Source organism: Phascolarctos cinereus, unplaced genomic scaffold (assembly GCF_003287225.1).
Source record: "Phascolarctos cinereus isolate Bilbo 61053 unplaced genomic scaffold, phaCin_HiC Scaffold_2;HRSCAF=192, whole genome shotgun sequence".
Taxonomy (NCBI): domain Eukaryota; kingdom Metazoa; phylum Chordata; class Mammalia; order Diprotodontia; family Phascolarctidae; genus Phascolarctos; species Phascolarctos cinereus.
In genome coordinates, this window is record NW_027555625.1 from 64,833,662 (window position 1) to 64,840,799 (window position 7,138).

Sequence of the window (7,138 nt, forward strand, 5' to 3'; positions counted from 1 at the left end):
TATTCCTTAAGGCATCAATGCTAGATTGGCTGTAAATACAGTCCCTGAGACACTGGTTTGCTGAGGTACCCTTCTAAACTTTTCAAAACTTACTAAGGTCAGAGGTTTTACTCCCTTCACTGTGAGCAGAAAAGGACAAAGGCAAAGGTTAACAACTGAGGCCTTTACACAGGGCCATTTTGTCCCAGAGGGCAAAACCCCCCAAAGCCTCTCCTCTTACAGTGTGGCCTCTCACTGAGTGTCATAACTGGTGGAAGAAGATTCCCTTATGAGCATAACTAAAGATGAAATGACTGACTCTGACGGGCCTTCTTGAATGCCTCCTTGGCCAATGAGAAGCTTCCTTTAGAGAACCAACCAGAAGTAGTTATAAAATGTCCACACTTGTCCCTAAAAAGACACATCAGTTACATATCATGGTGTCTCTCCTGGAAGCCACAGGGTTGCCATGTGAAGACGTACCTTTATGGGTATTCTGTTCTTGTGCCAGTCTCTTTTGCATACTGATTTTGCCCAATATTATAATCACAATAACTCCCTTTTCTACAGCATCCCTCAGAAAAGCCTAGTGGGAAAAGCAGCATAAATGGTATTATCCCCATATGTAGGGGAAGAAATTGAGGGTAAGAGAGGTGAAGTCATTTGCCTAACAAAATGAAACAAGTAAGTTTTGAAGCCAGAATTGGAACTCAGGTCTTTTGGTACTTTCTACCACCCCATGCTACTTTCATATGGTATAAGTTCAGTTTTGGACATGACTTGTGTCATAAAGAGGCTTATTTAGCTGGAACTAAGGAATACTGTGAAAAAAGAAACGATATGTGAGGAGGTAGAAAAGATGCACAGGAGAAAATATTTGAAGATATTGAAATTCTATTCTAAAGAAACAGATTTTTTTTTTCATGGAGGTAATAGGGGACCATTGAAGAATATGAGCAGGGAAATTATATGGTCTGATCTGTGATCTGGACAGATTATTTTGTTAGTTCTTTGAAGTATGGATTGGCGTGGGGAAAGCTGAGAGGTACAAATATTTGAGTTAAGTAAGAAAAGGAAAAAAATCAGAGGGAAATCATGAAGAAGGTGGCACTTGATTTTAAGACCTTGAAGGATGCAAACAAATAGGTGTGGAATTATAGAGGCTTTATATAGGTGGTACTACATTAGGTACAGATTAGATACAGACAATATAATCCAAAGAAGGTCACACAAAGACTGGAAAGTATAGGGAGATATTTGGGAAGTGGTAAATAGTCTTGTTAGTTATTATATATAATATTATTTCAATATTTCAGGTCAAAACAAGAATTCCTTGAAGAGCTAAAAAAGGAATTAAATGTAAAATAAGAGATAGAAGAAACATTGAGAAGATAAATGAGAATGATGCAAGAAAATAATGAAAAAAAGAATGAATAATTTGGTAAAGGAGGCACAAAAAATACTGAAGAAAATAATGTCTTAGAAACAGAATAAACCAAATGGTAGAATTGACACAAAAATCCACTGAAGAGTAGAACTCCTTAAAAAGCAGAATTGGCCAAATGGAAAACAATGCACAAAAATTCACTGAAGAAATGTAAAACTGAGAAGTTGGAACTCTAAGAGGCAATGAGTTTCTTAATATGAATTATATTATATTATATATATATATAATATATATAATATATATATATATATATATATTATATATATATATATATAATATATATATATATATAAATTTGATGTGATCAAAGGTGTGAATTAAGAAGATCAATCTATAGGCAGTGGGAAGAGTAAATTATGGTAGAGGAGAAACCAGAAGTAGGGAGAATGTTACTATGATGGTTAAGACAAAGGGTAATGAAAGCCCAAACTAGAGCTGTGGCAGTGGAATAGTTAATAGGATTATAGATTTAGAGTTGGAAGGAATCTTAGAGGACCTGGGATATCATTCCACAGCTGTGGCCCACTTCTTCTACTGGTGAATTTGTCCTGGAACTTTCATTTTGAGGAAGGGCCCAGGCTAGCCAACCTTCATTTCTCTCCAGACTCTACTATCTCTCTGGATTTTGCCAGCACAGTCCAGTTTAGATACCCTTCCCCTTTTTTATACATTGTCTCTCCCCCCTCCCCATTTAAATGGAAGATTCTTGAGGGTTGGAACTATTTTCTTGAAGGTTGTACTAGCACATAGTAAGAGCTTAATAAATACATAATTTTATTTGACTTCATTTTACTTGACTCACATAGCCTACCCTCATTTTTACAGATGAAAAAACTAAGATTCAGAGTTGTCCAGGATTGCATAGATAGTAAATGGCAGAGCTGGGATTTGATTCCACGTCCTTTGGTGGAAAATCCAGCACCACATTATACAAGGAGAAATGTAAGACCATGGAGATAAAAGTGATGATAGCAAAAAATGGTCAGATAAAAGACAGGAAGGAGTCAGAGAAGATTTTGATGAGCCCAAGTGACTAGAAGGAGAGTTGGAATTCAATTTGTAGGATTACAGATCATAGACTTAGAGCCAAAGGGGACCTTAGAGGCATCTAGTTCAACACTCTTATTTTCCTGAGACCCAGGAGAAGAGCTAAGATTTTCCCCCAGGTCCTCTGACTCCAAACATAGTATTCTTTCCGCTTCAGTTCAATCTTTTAATAAGAATCTGCAGTGTATCAAATGTATCAGACCTAATACTAGGTCCTTGCAAAGTTATTGAACTTAAATAAGACAAAACATTTGCCCTCATGGAATTTATAATGTAGTAGTGGAATATGTCATATAGATTGTTGTAATGCAAAATATGAAATAAAGTTCATCATAAACTTATAAAACAAAATGTTATGTAAGATCTGAGGGGAAAAGACGTTACTGATGGATGGTGGTGGTGATCAGGGAGGTTTCATGGAAAGGTCTTGAGTTTTAAAAGTTGAGTAGGAGTTGAGTGGCTGCAGAGAAGGAGAAGGAGGAAATTTTAGGCATAGAATGCAGTGTGAAAGCGTTTCTTTCATGGAGATGGGGAAAACACAGGACATGTTCTACTGATGTAGAGGGAAAGAATTCAAAAAAATTGATTCTACTTCCATAATAATTCTAATATCCATCTCCTTTCCTTTGCTGACACTGCCAGCCCCCTAGTTCAGGTCCTATCACCTCTTGCCCAGATGATTGTAAATTCTTTCTGATTGGTCTAGAAGCCTCTAGTCCCTCCTCTTTCCACTCCATCTTCCAACAAACTACCAGAGCAGTATACTTAAGGCATAAATCTGACAATGTCCTTCCTCTGCTAATAAGCTCTAATAGCTCCCTATTACTTCTAGGATTCATAGCTGAACCTCTCTGTTTGGCATTTAAACCTCTTTACAACCTGACTCCAAGGATCTTTCCAGGCTTATGCATTGCTCCCTATTACATACTTTGACATTAAAAGCCCTTTGCAATATGGCTCTTTCCTATCCTTCCTGTCTCTTTGCATATTACTCCTATTCATGCACTCTGAATTTTAGGCAAACTGGTTTTCTTCCTGTTCAGTGCACACATGACATTCCATCTCTTTTGATTTGCACAGGCTTTCCATCCATGTAGGGAGTACATTTCCTCATGCTTCTGCCTCTTAGAATCTCTAGCCTTCTTCAAAACTAAACTCAAATGCTACTTCCTGCATGAGGCCTCTTTTGTCCTCCAAGTTCCAAAGACCTCCTCTCCTACTTCCCCAGAAATTAAATGTTATTCATTTTCATATATATATGTATATATATGTATGTGTATATATATATATATATATATATATATATATACATATATACACACACACATTCATGTATATTATTACAATATATATTTATATAGTTGTATGTTGTTCATATATAAATATATAATAATTTAATAGTAATATGTATACCTGCCACTCTTATCTTTATATACCAGTGCCTAGAATGGTGCCTAGCAGATTCAGGGGATTAATAAAAGCTTGTTGATTGACTGAAGAAAAAATTTTATGGTAACTTTTTGGACGAGCTGATTAGGAGGGAGAATATTCCAGGTATGGAGAATGACCAGTGAAAATGCCTAGAGTCTGAAGATGGATTGTCTTATGAAGATAAGAGGTCAACACCACACTTCCTTAATTTGTTTACTTTATCATCATCACCATAATCACCATCCCCACTGTTACCACCGCCATTGTCATGACCACCACCATCATATCATCATCACCATCACTATCACCATCACCATCATCACCATCACCATCACCACCATCATCACCATCATTATCACCATCACCATCACCATCATCATCAGCAGCAGCATCATCATCATCACCATCATCACCATCACCACCATCATCATCACCACCATCATTCTCTCTAATGTACTTATATTACTGTGTATTGTCAGGATCTGTGTTTGTTTTTCATTTCTCCGCCAAGCAGTGAGCTTCATAAGGGTGAGGATGTGTCATAGATACATTCTTTATGTTCCCCCTAAGCTGAGCACAAGGCTTTCCCAAAACTTAGTGCTTAATGCATGTTTGTAGAATGAAAGAATGAATGAATGAATGAATGACTATTTCAGAGCTGAAAGCACCTAAGAGAAAAGCTTGAAGGGACCTTAGAGAGAAATTATTCTACCTTGTGAGTCCCTGATGTTAATGTTGGACAAGCTTGGGTTAAATCTCAAATGTCTTTGCTCTCAGGTTGAGATGTGTTAATTAAATAGAGGGATTATATACTTAAAATCCTTACTGAGAAGGATTTATTGTGCCTCATTACCAGGTTTTATATATGCCACTTAGGTGAGACTGATGTTTTTTTGTATTATAAAAGAATACCATATTTTATGGTTCAAAAGCTGCAGATATTAAAAAAGACATAACTTGAAGCTGTTATTATAAAGAACTTGACAATGGGCTCTCAGGATCCTGAGGCCAAACTTATGGCTTATTCAAAAGTAAAAACTAGAAGCAAAGAGGCCATTCTCTCTCTACAGGACTAGAGGCATACATCTCTGGGCAAATTTGTTTCTCTTGTTGATTTTCTTTCCTTTTGGGAATTGGGAACAGAGCAAGCACGTAGCAAATACTAGAGAAAATTCAGATCAGAGAGGCAGAGTAGATGGTGTACTATAAAGAGCAGCTTAATGAAGTCAGAACACTTGGGTTCAAGTCCTGGTTCCTGCACTTAATAGGCTATAACTGTAGACAAGTCACATCCCTTTGAGCCTCACATTCTGAAACTTATTACATACCAGCTCTACCTCACAAGGCTGTTGGAAGAAAAGCACTATATAATTGAGAGTAGTTTTACTATTATTATTAGCACACTAGACCTGGGATTCCATTATTATGAGGCACTCCCTCTACCAATGTTGGTGGGTAATTCTTCTGCTACTTATGTTCTTAGAGATCCACTGTGGCATTGAGAGATTGACTCACCAAGGCCTCACAGGTAAAATGTGTCAGATGCAGGGCTTTAACTCAGATCTTCTTGAATATAAGGCTGGCTCTCAAGCCACCCCTCCATGCTAATTCTTTTATTATCTGTCCCCATCATTATCATCATCACCCTCACCACCATCATCATCAGTGCTGTTTTATTTTTTTCATCTTTTTTTTTTGATGGCATTTAGATAGAAATTGTCCAAAGAAAAGTCACAATGCTGCTATTCTCCTTTTGTATTTAATATTCTGTGGACTATTGTTCAGATGAACAGCTAATTGAATGAATATTAGAACCAAATGTATCTTTAGGAAAACTCCAGAAGTCCACGGGATGATTATAGATGACACATCTTTATCTCACACATTTTGTTGAATTCCAAGTCTTTTTGATTCTACCACCTCACCATTTTTCTTTCATGTTCATATTAATCTCTCTTCTGCAGGCATAGACAAGAGCCTATTTCAGGCTCTGATCACCTTCTCCTGTTCTCTTTTAATAACTTTTCCTAGATATTTATATTTTGAAAGCTCTTCATTCTATGTAGCTTGGAGATGATGAGTATACAGTGTGGAAAACTCTTAAAATTATTGTTCTTAATTTTTTGTGGATTAGTGTTACACATTTAGGAGTTTGTGGATAATAATTCTGCTTATGCTAAGGCTCTGGTTCCAGTAGAGATCTGAGTGACACAAGTTATGAACATATTGCATAAAGTATATAAACATATAATTGACCCATATTTGGGGAAGACTTTGGTAAGGTCATCTTTTGGAATTAAATATGTGATGTTTTCTATTTTTATGAGAGGGAAAATTGGTCATGTGCTTTGATAGGATTCATGCATCACTTTGAAGAGACTGGGATCAAAAAAAATGAGTCTTATTTGAACTCACCACTTTTTAATTTTGCAGAATTAACCCCCTTGATGAAACTGTCATCAGTGCTCCTAATTGTACAGAAACTTTCTATTTGGTATTCAATCTAAGTGTCTTCTTTCTATCATATGGTTGATTAGAAATTTTCTAAATCAGCCTTCTTTAGGGTTTCTGTCCTCCCTTTGTTTTAAAAGCCTTTGTACTTCTGATTGATGTTGAATTGTTTACCTTGTTATTTTCTTTGGCTTTTACTCTTTGTGTCATCTCAGACTTTAGGTTTTGCTTTCAATTTTCAGCTCAAAGAATCAATGATTTTTGCTATACTTTCTTTTCAAGGTAATATGTACATGATTCTTTTCTGGTTGCCTTCACTTGGACAACAGGTAAAAATTTTTCATTTTTCCTATGTGGGTATCTGTCAGATAATAATGTAATCTTCTGATGACTTGTTTTTTGCAGGTTTTCAATAGGTTTCTTGAATTGCTTCTGCCATGGTGTCATTTAATACCAACCCTAGGAATATCCTACCTAGTTCCACTTCTCCTTATATTATTTTCATTATGGCAATAGCCTCTGCATATATTACTGGGTGTAGGTTCTGAATTTTTTTTAAATTTTTGTCAAATATAATGGGAGAATGCCTTCATTCATGAAAGTTATAGGAGATGCCAAGCTATTCATATCACTCTCTCATAATAGTTGATAGATTGGTGTCAATACTTCAAAAATAACCCTTTGAAATCCCATTCTAAGTATGCTTTTCTCATTCCAATATCAGAGATGTTGGCATGATTTTTGCCATCTCTTTAATCATCAGGTATCATTTCTACAATTTGC